At 29.9% G+C, this 13,007-nt stretch overlaps 1 long non-coding RNA gene across 1 annotated transcript; it reads right to left on the bottom strand.

Annotated features, from left to right (window-relative positions):
* Positions 1–3,644: 3,644 nt before the first annotated feature.
* On the bottom strand, positions 3,645–11,577 carry LOC139491587 (uncharacterized). The gene is made up of 4 exons (XR_011656580.1): positions 11,421–11,577; positions 8,663–8,819; positions 7,769–7,846; positions 3,645–6,446 (listed from the first exon to the last, which is right to left on the bottom strand). It is a non-coding gene; the product is annotated as an uncharacterized lncRNA (long non-coding RNA).
* Positions 11,578–13,007: the final 1,430 nt, after the last annotated feature.

Here is a 13,007-nt window from a genome sequence, read left to right as displayed (position 1 = left end):
TAAGTGTTTCAGTTTAATACAAAGCAAGGTAATCATTCATATCTCATTAACAGTATTGTTTCGACTATTCATGTAATATTTGTCACTGGACTTTTAGCAATCAATCAATAAACATATGTTATATCATAAATATTTATGTCCAATTGGTTGAGCTCTTCATTTAATCATGAAAAAAGATTTTACTTCAAAATATCAAGTTAAACCCAAGTTTATCAATAGCAAATAAATGTTCAATTTTTAGTATCAAATATGACCTGACATTATCATCTCAGGGATACTTCCGTAAAGACTATATTTTGACCAAGAAAACACTATGCAGACAATTAATGTTCAGGATATAGAGAATACAAACTGTATGCCACTTGGCATAATACTGAACTCTAGCTGGTTTGCTTCAATCGCCCACCAAAATGCTTCATAGTAGTATTTCTTAATGATTATAGTTCTCAATATAAAAATATGACATATGTTTTAACCTGTTGAAATTGCCAAATAGTTACCTCAACAGGACTATAAGGATATTAGATCCAGAACATTATTTTTGACAGATCTACATATCATTTTAGATTTAATTGATAAAAGCAGTGTCAAATGGAAGCAATTTTCTAGTCTTCATGACTCTTAATCATGATATTCCCTGTTGTCCATTGGATATTGAAACCAGTTTTGCCTAGTTCTTTTGCCCATGATATTACATAGAAATTCATGATATAAAGCAGAAATGAAAACCATTTTGACATTCTCGGTTGTACTCTTAGTGAGATCTGCACAGTTTTGACCATTTTCATTCCAATACATGTCTGCTATTGTATTAGCACTGGATTAATTCTAGTGTTAATGTTGAAAAATGATATGTATTGTGTTCTAAACTGGCTCTTGTGAGTTTCAACGAGTTTCATGCCACCACTATTGTTAAGTTTCTGTAGCAGGAGCGTTGAATATACCTGTTTTGCCATTGATGGTTCACAGTTTTCCTCAGTTCTATATTGGTATTTTGTGCTATTCGAAAATTATTTGGACAAAGCAAAAGAAAAATGATCTATTTAAATTGAGCAACATAATTTAGGACAATTTCTTTCAGATTAGCTGTTTTTTTTTTGTTATTCTTACATTTTTTAACAAAAAATATAAGATGTTAAAAAAGATACTTAAATATTGAAAAGTTTTTGTATAAAAAAGGGATGGTATGCCTGAAAGTAGCAAATCTCATAGATAAGAATTGCAAATCTCCAATGCCTTAATTAAGTAATACTTTAATAGTAAGTTTATCGGTAGACCATAGAAGAAAAGTTGACAGCATTGATAAATCAAACACAGTTTCTTGTATCACTGAATGCATTGTCCTTAATTTAGTGTTAGACATTAGACATCTACGTTAAAGTAAAATAGTCATGGTAGAATAAGGGTAATTAAAACGGAATATATTTACAGTTCATTAATGCTTATGGACGTTTAAAAAATTGGGGTTAGGGGGGAAGGTTAATATCAAAACTCCACCAAATAATAGCTTATTTTAAGATATTATTGAGTTGTGAATCATGTAGGTAACCGATGTACTAATCTACTTGGTTGATCAATCCATGGGGGTCTAACATTGATCTACTAAGCTGGCCACTCACTATATATAAGGGCTAACAGTTCACAAGCAGCGTTATCCAGCTAATGCTAGCGAATAAAGATCATTTTTTACAAATTTTGTATGTCCGAAAGGCAATAAAGGGACATGTAAAGAAAACGTGAAAGATATGATTTTTGGGCACAAGCGTATCTTCAGTAACCTTCAAGTTGGTCTGAGGCTAGAACATTTTGCAACAGAAAATATTTAAACATTTGAAAGGATGAAAGGGATCTAACAGAATTCAACAATAAAAGCAAAACAAAAATCTGACTATTGTCTGAGGATCACACCCAGGGCTGATATGCATAAAACTGCTTATGTTAAGATGTGTTTCAAACAGACGTATTTTTCTACATGTCCTACGATCAATTAGTTCTACGAATGTATCTTAACTTAAGTGGTTTTATGCATATCAGCCATGACGCTTAGAAGAAAGTTCAATTAAAAGCACAAGAAGCTCCATCACTGATTATCCATTCTTCATCGTTTTATATTAAAATAGGCAGATTGTTTTTTAAACTGAACATGGCATATGTCAGATCAGATAACATGCAAATTCTATAACACTACACTTTCAGAATGAAAAATTATTATTATATTTCTAACATCAACTATTTAACAAGGATATGGTATATACTTTCTGACATGAATAATCTAAATTGTTTAAATGATCTCTAGTATCAGTAGTATCACTGCATGAAATGATGCATTTAATATAAAATTAAATGCATATGTTATGCATATTAAATTTCAAATTACAAAAAATATTATGCATTTACTTTGCTGGAAAATTTCTAATTTAATATAGATTTAAACTAAATTTAATATTGCAAATAAATTCCCAAATTTCAACCTAGTTTAAAGGTATTTTTTAAATCTAAATAAATTTCAAATTTAAAGAATTTAAATATACACTAAATTTGAATAAATTTCTAATTTAAAGAAATGTTTATGTAAATTAAATTTGAATAAATTTGAGATTTAAAGAATTTTTAATATAAATTAAATTTGAATAAATTTCAAATTTAAAGAAGTTTTGATATAATTTAAATTTGAATAAATTTGAGATTTAAAGATCTTTTAATATAAATTAAATTTCAATAAATTTCAAATTTAAAGAATTTTAAATATAAATTTAATTTAATTAATTATGTAATTTAATTACATGTAAATTCAAATAAATTTCTTGTTTATGACTTATTTAAATTAGAACTTCCATCAAATTTAATGCAATTTAAAGTCAATATAATCCTGTATAACTACTTACAAAACAATAGTGCAAATGAATAATAAAGAAAAGGCAGAATTTTTCCCTCTGCTTTTTGGAAAAGGGATGTTGGGGATTTGTTTTTACTTTAACCCAAATATCTGGTTTGAAAATATCTAATTAAATAAAAAAACAAAAATTAGGAAAAACAGGAATTTTTAATGGTGATAACTTTGTAGCTACTGTACATATAAAATTGATCCTCCAACTTTTCTGATCCATGTTTACAAAGTTTTAGACTTGAAAGGCATGGATTGCTGCTCTGTGTATTTACAGTAGAATAATATTTGTGGTTTCAAATGGCAATGTGCAAATGTATAATTTGTCAGTAACATTGAAGACTGTATTTTTCAGATGAAATTCAAACAATAATCCAACGAATACATGTCACTCATTTGCAAAGCTCAATACCATTTTGTAAATATGCCTTTACCTATATGTAAAGAATTGCATCTGAATTTATATAAGAACTTGAAGAGTTAGAATCTAAGACATACAAAAAACACAAACACCAGATATAAACTATAGGACAAGGCTATCTATGTGTGATTTGGATTTTGACAATGGCAGCAATATACAATACAGGAGATAACAAAAACTTTTGGACAAAGCATAACCATACACAACAATTTCTAGCATTTTCTTATTGTCATCCTGTCTTGGGCATAGTTATTTTCACTTCTAATCGGGTCAGAATAATAAAAAAAAAACAATTTTGAGTTATCTCCCTTTGTATATACTTCAATAAAAGAAACAAAGTATCTAACAAATTAATTTTATTCAGATACCGACAAATTAGAGTTGTTTTGGTGATAAATTAAAATAAAATGTCAAAAAGTTTGTTATACAATTTTAAAAACATTTAAAACAAATAAAAAAACACTTTTGTTTAAAAAAAAGTCAAGTTCTACATCAAAGAACCTCATCAAATTCAAACTAATTAATAAAATAACGGTTATTGACAAATTAACATGCTTACTTGTATAGATTATTTAAGAATCATAACAATTGGGTTATAACAAAAAGCAAACATAGGCACCTCTAAATTTCAAGTTTGGCATCATAAAAATATTAATGAATAATCTCCCCTGCTAGCATTATTTGTCAATTTTAAAAACTTCAAAAAGCAAAAAACAAAAAACATAACATTATTTACATGATTAACATAATTCGTAAATTCACAAGAGTGCACACACTGAAATGTCTCACCTTCTTTACTTATCATTGATATTATGTTGATAGTCCTAAGTATAAAGCTTTATTAAAAACTGTCACATAAACTTAACATTAACCAAGATAACTAAACAAAGAGCAATGAACCATGAAAATGAGGTCAAGGTCAGATGAACCATGCCAGGCAGACATGTACAGCTAACAATGCTTCCATACAACAAATATAGTTGACCTATTACTTATAGTTTTAAAAAAATAGACCAAAACACAAGAACTTAACACTGAGCAATGAACCGTGAAAATGAGGTCGAGGTCAAATAAAACCTGCGCGACTGACATATAGATCATAAAATATTTCCATACACCAAATATAGTTGACCTATGGCATATAGTATTAGATAAAAAGACCAAAACTCAAAAACTTAACTTTGACCACTCAACCATGAAAATGAGATCCAGGTCAGATGACATCTGCTCGCTAGACATGTACACCTTACAATCATTCCATACAACAAATATAGTAGATCTATTGCATAAAGTATGAGAAAAACAGACCAAAACACAAAAACTTAACTATAACCACTGAACCATGAAAATGAGGTCAAGGTCAGATGACACCTGCCAGTTGGACATGTACACCTTACAGTCCTTCCATACACCAAATATACTAGCCCTATTGCTTATAGTATCTGAGATATGGACTTGACCACCAAAACTTAACCTTGTTCACTGATCCATGAAATGAGGTCAGGTCAAGTGAAAACCGTCTGACGGACACGAGGACCTTGCAAGGTACGCACATACCAAATATAATTATTCTATTACTTATAATAAGAGAGAATTCAACATTACAAAAACTCTGATCTTTTTTTTCAAGTGGTCACTGAACCATGAAAATGAGGTCAAGGACATTTGACATGTGACTGACAGAAACTTCGTAACATGAGGCATCTATATACAAAGTATGAAGCATCCAGGTCTTCCACCTTCTAAAATATTAAGCTTTAAAAAAGTTAGCTAACGCCGCCGCCCGATCACTATCCCTATGTCGAGCTTTCTGCAACAAAAGTTGCAGGCTCGACAAAAAAAAACATCCTGCTGCTCGAACATTGATTAAAATTTCATTCCAAATGCTTTATGCAAGAATAAAAATAATAAGGTGTAATGAAATACTTCAAATATGTACAATTGAATAAAATAGCACACAAATAAACTTTTATCAACAAAATTATGTAATGTCAAGCAAAAAATTATCAATATTGAATATGTACTTGGACAATTGAAGAAAATAATAAGTTTATATGCTTATAAATATATTTGGTGTATTGACTGTCTCCTGATTAGTTAAAATTTTTTAGTTTTATTTTCAATTTTTTTTGTTTACAAATTTTATGAAGTCAACATGTGCATGATGTGTGTACTTTGTTATTATTTATATAAATAAAATAAAAAAATTCTTTGAGCCTTATTTTTGATAGAAATTTATTTATAATGAATGGCAATAACTTATTTTGATTTTATTGAACCATAAAATTAATTTTCAACTATTTACATTTTACATAATCCTCTTCGCAGATTATCTAATGTGAAGATTCAAAAAGTTATCTCCCTTTGACCAAGCGATTATAAATAATGTGAAATCTTACAGGAAAAATCTTGACAGCAAATACAAGACACTGAAATGAGCCACACTCAAATTATTATTCAGCATTTAATTAATTAGAAAAGGCAACAGAAAGTTTAAGTAAAAAGAAATATGTGTAGCTTAACCAAACACATTAACATAATCTGATGTCACCGATATGCTGCACTTGTAAATAATTTTAATAAAAAATGCAAATGTTGAAATAAAAGAGCAGTAATTCATTTTTTTACTTTAAAAAATAATCAAATTTAATAAACCAAACCACTTCATCTTAAGGGTTCCCCCCTTAAACTGAAAACTGTCAACTATAATTCAAAAGTAAACATGAAGGTATTTTTGTTCTTGCAAATTCCAAAAGTGTACCTTTGAATTGGTCCTTATTAAAATTTAAAGAAATTTTTATTGATATCTCTCAATTTTGTGTCATATGCCCTTAAGTAAAAATCCATGCAAGTTCTGTACATTTCTTGTGACAAGGCCTCTCTGATTTACTTGGACCTCAGCTCTTTGCCTTGTGCATTCAGCTGTCTCTGGTATTTACAGTCTAGTAAATGACTTTAGTTTATCCATGTAAGATTTAAAATCTTGTGACAGTCAAATCCCAGTTGTGATCAGGCGAGTTTATCTACAGAATCACTGTCCCAACTTGACATTAAATCAATTTGCATGGCCTTTCTAAGTTTGTCCTTTTCTGACACTGGCAGTTTCTTGGTTTAAAGGGCCTTAGCTCTATTTTGTAGCTTCTGTAATAAAGTAATAAAAAAAAATGTTTAATTTTATTAAATTGACAAGTGATATATATGTGACAAAAGCAATAATTTTCTGCATGCAATTATTCTATCTTAATGCAGTTGTAATCAAAATCATATATTTAAAAGATATTCTAATGAGTGACCCAAAAATATCTCGTGGAATAACTCTATAAAAAGAATAGCTAGAAGTTGTGATAAATTTTCTATTTTCAATGGACCATGAAATTGGGGTCAAACCATTAATTTATCCTTAGAAAGATCATAACATAAGGCACATGTATATTTATTTTTAAGTTGATTGGTCGTTAACATCATTAACAACTATCCTGACCAAAAACTTTTACCAAAACTTGAACCTAAAGCAGAACAGATGAAAGAATAAACAAACAAAAGCATGGATCATTAAACATAAACCCCTTCTACTATTGTAGGCTGGCATAACAATTTATTACAACTATTACACATTGTGATTTATTTATCAACATCAAAAAAATTATTGATTTGTATCAGTTTAGTTTTTCAATTATATTTTAAAACTAACTCCTTCTATCATTGTTTGGTCTTATTCACGGTGTAGAATATATACAACTTTTATAATTTGATGTGTGATCCCCTCAGGGGTTCAGGCTTATATTTTGGCAAGTGTTTGATGTGTCTATGGGCACTATGGAGGTCTAAAATTAGGTAGCACCCCATTTTTTCCCTAAGGAGATTGATATTGGAATAGCTCATTATTGAGTTTGTTGTCTTTATCAATTTCAATATAAATCACAATATCAGGTACAGCAATTTTTTTTTCTTTTGACATATAAGAAGTATTTGTAAATAGTATTAAAATACAATCAGCTGTATACAATATAACCAAAACAAAAATCTGAGACTGGATTACTGCCCTTTTATCTATTTATTATTTGATCTATAAAATAATATTTAATCAATAGAAATGTGAAAATTTCAAACAAGATTTAAGTCAGTTTTTGTTTGATTTGGCTAATTCTACTAAATACACAATTATTTTGATTTTTGTTGTTGGTTTTTTTTTCCTGCAATTATTTTGTAACACTCTAATAAAAATGAGTATGAATTCAATCCTCCATGATTCTATTCATGCTATTTGTTAGATGTCTCTACTCTCATTGGCAACAACACTTCATCTCCTTATAAATTAATTTTTGCAGGCCTCAACTAACAGTATTTTCCATAAAATATATAAAACAATAAAAAGCTAGTACAATCATGACAATGAGTACTATTAATTTATCCCAAGACTTGGTCTGGTCATGTCAAATTAATGTAATCATCAAATAGCTTACTTCAAAATAGAACCAGCTGCTGTTTTACATGTCCAGACTAGATTGTTTATGCCTATAAGCATCACAAACAGCTGCTTACTGCAAAATAAAACATAAAAAGTTCCTAAAATAAATGTGTATTGCCAGGAGATAATTAGTTGAATTTAAACATTCATATTATATTTGTTAAACTTGGTCTAAGGAAAGGGTGTACAGGATTTCCAATACTCAATATATATATATATGTCTAGCGGGACGGCTGCAGTGCAGGCGATTTGGTGTCACGATATCACAGTAGCATGGGTTCGAATACCCGCGAGGGAAGAACCAAAAATTTGTGAAAGCAAATTTACATGTACAGATCTAACATTGTTAGGTTGATATTTAGACGAGTTGTATATATATATATATACATGTATATAGCCCAGGTGGTCGTGTGGTCTAGCGGGACGGCTGCAGTGCAGGCGATTGGGTGTCACGATATCACAGTAGCATGGGTTCGAATCCCGGCGAGGGAAGAACCAAAAATTTGCGAAAGCAAATTTACAGATCTAACATTGTTGGGTTGATGTTTAGACTAGTTGTATATATATATATATATTTTACAATGTTTGGCTATTTGAAACATTATGATCACATGCATATATGTATATATTCTGACAGACATTTCAACATACATGTAATATACACAAGGTATATTTATAGATTTTAACAAGGCTAAGTAAGTATATAAGCTGATAATACTAAAAAGGCATATATGTACATGTAACTCTATCTTTTATCAAAGACAATGGCACGTCTCTATTTGAATTACATGACTTACAATGTACATTTATATCTTTTGAAAGATTTTTAAAATCATAAATTCAGAAAATGTAGACAAAATATATATATACAATATACAATGATATATACCTTTATATGTGAAGGAACATGGATGGCTGTTGTATTCCCTTATCTTTGAGCATCTGTTTCTGCTTGAAATCGATTCCCTGTAACAATTGGTGCAATTCTTCAATTTTTTCACTGTCATCAAGATTTCTGTTTGGGAATCCATCATCTTCTTTATTAGCTAAGTAAAATAAAAACTTTTTGAGAAAATGTAAATATTCAACATGATGTTCATACAAAATGATATTAAGTTTAAATTCTTTTATATAAATGCCTTTTAAACTTGAGTCGCTGAACTGTAGTAACATGTAAATGTTACAGTAAATAGGTGAAATTAGGAATTACATGTAATTACTAAACACTTCAGTAAATACCTGTAATTACTAGCCAATTTAGTAATTACATGTATTTACTAGTTGTTTTTTTTGTCATTTTTACAGCTATTTACTAACTTGATGTTTTTGTTTTAAAATTAAAAACATAATTCAAGATATCAAATAAGAAAGTAAAGGGGTAGGGATTTTAACGTCGCTAACTTAAGGATGTAGGAATATAATGCACATCCAAAGTGCATACTCTTTAGTGTTTGTGAATTGAAACTGGAAAATGGTTGTTTTATAGGTTTTGAAACTCCGTAAATATATGTATGCAAGACAATGATATCTATCCAAAATCAAACTAAAATCTCCATCATGCACTGTGGCTCAAAACTTTAAAAAAAACTTTCTCCAAATATCCTAGATTTCTACCAAACTTCATGAACTTGGACAGAAGCTAAATGTTTATGATCATAAAATAATATCCAAAAGTAAAGTTTGAAAAAAAAAACCTTTTTTTCGTATATTACTTATAAATGGACTAGTTTTGTCCCAGTTCACATTACATACACTCTGTAGTTAAAGTTTTTAAAACATTAGATTTTATAAACCATCCTGGATTTTTACCCAATTTTGACTGAAGCTTCTTACAGTACTAGTCAACAGATAGTATCTAGAGGAAAATTTTAATATTTTTTCCTCATTTTTGTTGAGCCTGCGATTAACAGCAAAAGTAACCGAGACTACATGTATTTGTTCTGCAAAAACCCTTACAATTTTAATAGCTTAATACATCGATAACCCATCTCCAGCTAGGGGTTGATTTGAAGGTCACATGAATACGTATTCAATGAGGTCCAAATATTCACTTACAAGTGCACAACTCATCAACCTTGTTTCTCAGCTAATTTAACAAAATAAAACCAGAATGGCTGCTAACAGTGAATTATAATTTTACAATATCATTTTTATAAATGATTTAACAACAAAAAAAAGATATTTTTTTTATATATCTCGAAGCTAATGCACATAACAGTTCATTCCAGTTCTTAACCTACATAACGTTATCTTATCTTTATAAGGTAATAAGTCTAAATATTCTTCATATTCAAAGAGTTCTTTAAAAAGTTAAGACATAATGCTTTGGGAGAATTTTCCATTTCTGATTTCCATGTCTGCTGAAGTTGGTCAAAAATTATCTGTATTATAATGCTCAACTTAAACCATTTTGGATTAAAACTAAAGTTACTCTGATTTAACCAAATATTTGAAAGTCCATATTTATTCAAGATATTTTTTATACATATCAACCATTCAAAATTTTAAGTGTACTAACTGATCTTCTAGTTAGTATTACACAGCTAAAACAATGTTGTATTATGGTCAGGTGATCAAAAGTTATAATTGTGTTAGCAGTCAGTAAATAGGTGTAAATATTCATTTTAAATTTAGTAATTACTGGTAATAACTGGGCCGTTTAAGGAATTACTTGTATTAACTAAGTGCATGAAGTGCATCGGAAATTACCTGTAATTCCTAAATTTTAGTAATTACATGTAATTCCTAATTTCACCTATTTACTGTAACATATATAAACAGCATGTAAAGGTTTGAAATGTTTCCAAAAAAATACTCAATAATCATAATATAAATGAAGGAAGTATGGTAACCTACATGTATGTATCATTTGTTTGGCTATAGTAATTGGATCAACATCAGTTGGTCTTTAGCGGATAGCATTTATTTTGGAAACATACCACATTGTTTACTTTAATCTAATTAATCTTCATATACAACATGTACAATGTACATATACATGTATCTTAGTTTTCTCGTTTGAATTGTTTTACATTGTCATATCGGGGCCTTTGTGGTATGGGCTATGCTCATTGTTGAAGGCTGTACAGTGACCTATAGTTGTTAATGTCTGTGTCATTTTGGTCTCTTGTGGACAGCTGTCTCATTGGCAATCATACCACATCTTCTTTTAATATATCATTAAGCATTTGAATCACAGGCACTTGTTTCTATCCATTGGAAGACCCACTATCAACGTATATTTTCGAGAAGGTGTAATCACCTCTCCGCTTAAAACCATTATTTCTGGTAAATATATATACGTTTAATAGTGGGTCTTCAAATGGATAGAAACAAGTGCCTGTGATTTGAATTTATACCAATATCAAGGGTACAACTGATATGTCACCTGGGTAAGTAAGGTACATGTACCTATAGAACAAGTCAATTATCCAATAATCTTAAAAACTATAGCACAGTTTGTTATTATTCCGTGACAATAAACAATAATTTGGTTTGCACGACACTTTGACCATGTCCCCTCCTTTTTAAATAAGGTTTTGGGAATAAAATATATTGGGCATGCATATCAGATTAATCATAAAAAGTAAATTGATTGTGTAAGGTTATGTAATATATAATGATCTATATTAAAGTAATGCGGTTACCAAATCGAAAATCATGTTGAATTTGAAGTGTGTTCTTCTTTTGGGATTTGAAAATCCCGCAACATGACGACTTAAACATTGCTATAATAGAAAACACTCGAGACAACCGAAAGGTGCACGGTCGCACTAAATACCAATAATATGTTATTAAGCCAAATAAAATAATGTATTCTAATTAATAGATTGATATGATGCGTATATAATATAATTGTTTAAAAGATGTGAATAACAGAATAAATGACAGACACATGATCTCCAGAAATTAACTAGTAAAGATAATAAAGTATTTTCCTGGTCTACTTTTTGGTCTTAACTTACACTGTTATTATAACAACATTACAAAAAAAAACGCGGGACATGACCAGATAATAAATATAATTTTTCATACGTACAAATCAAGTTGATCGAGTTACCTGGACTCATAATATTCACATATTAGTATAACCCTTAATATATATTTCTCAAATTATTGCTTTAATAGTAAGCATAGGTACTTGGGTACAGGACATTTTTTTTACCCTACCCTTTTTTTCCAAAATCTGTTATATTTTCGTTTTCTCACTTTCGTATTATTTATTTTTTTCGCGTCTGTCTGTACGTGTCATTAGAACATAAATACACTACAAATTACTTGGTTTTGCTATTTACTATCAATTCCAAGTTTACTATCCACAGCGGTCACGGATATATTACTAAAGAGAGTGAATTTTAAAATAGAAAACGAAAAAATAACGGATATTGGAAAAAAGGGGGAGGGTAAAAAAAATGGTGACATCCCATTAGTCTGACAACCATTATTCGGACAGCCCAATACTCCGACAACATGTACTATTCTGACAGCCCATTATTACGACAACCCATTACTCCGACAGCCCATTATTCCGACAATATGCGTTTTTCTTAGTGTATGGATAAATTTTCTCTAAAAAAAACAAAACCAACTCCGCTCTCTGATATTTGTGGTTGTCCGTTTTGATTCCAATTATTTTTTGCATGCGGACATTAATTTTGTCTCAGTATATTGGAGTTGATACACATGATTATAGCAACTGCTCAGTCCTTAACCTCGCCCCTCTTTCGTTTTGCGTGTCTAGTTACTTTATTTATCTTTATATTTCGTTGTTTGTGTGTCTACTATCAGTCTGTGCTGTTCTAGCTCGCTATTTCTTGCATGTGTGTCTTGATCTACCTTCTTTTCACTAGATCTTCGAATCCCCCTTTTCGCGTATCAGGGGAGTGAGGTTCCCCCACTATGAACTACATAAATAAATAATACATCGGAGTTGGAAAACACTACCCGCCCTCTTTGGTCGCAACACTTTCTCTCCTTGTATCACTCATCTGAGTTTTATTTAAATTTATTTTGTTGCAGAAATAATGGGATAAAATAGCGTCAGTCAAAATTAGAAAAACAAACGGAGACAAATACGTACCCAGAACCTAAAAAATAAGAAGACAAATAGGACGAAATATGTGCTCAGAAAAGATGAGCAATTCCAATCATGATCAATCATGAATACGGTATCATGTTCGGGAATGAGAATCCACGAAATACGGAGACAGTACATGTAGCACTTCTAATAGCGA

The sequence above is a fragment of the Mytilus edulis genome, chromosome 10, assembly GCF_963676685.1.
Source record: "Mytilus edulis chromosome 10, xbMytEdul2.2, whole genome shotgun sequence".
Classification (NCBI taxonomy): Eukaryota; Metazoa; Mollusca; class Bivalvia; order Mytilida; family Mytilidae; genus Mytilus; species Mytilus edulis.
Note: the sequence above shows the minus strand (reverse complement) of the source record. Positions and strands in the feature narration are given on the sequence as shown.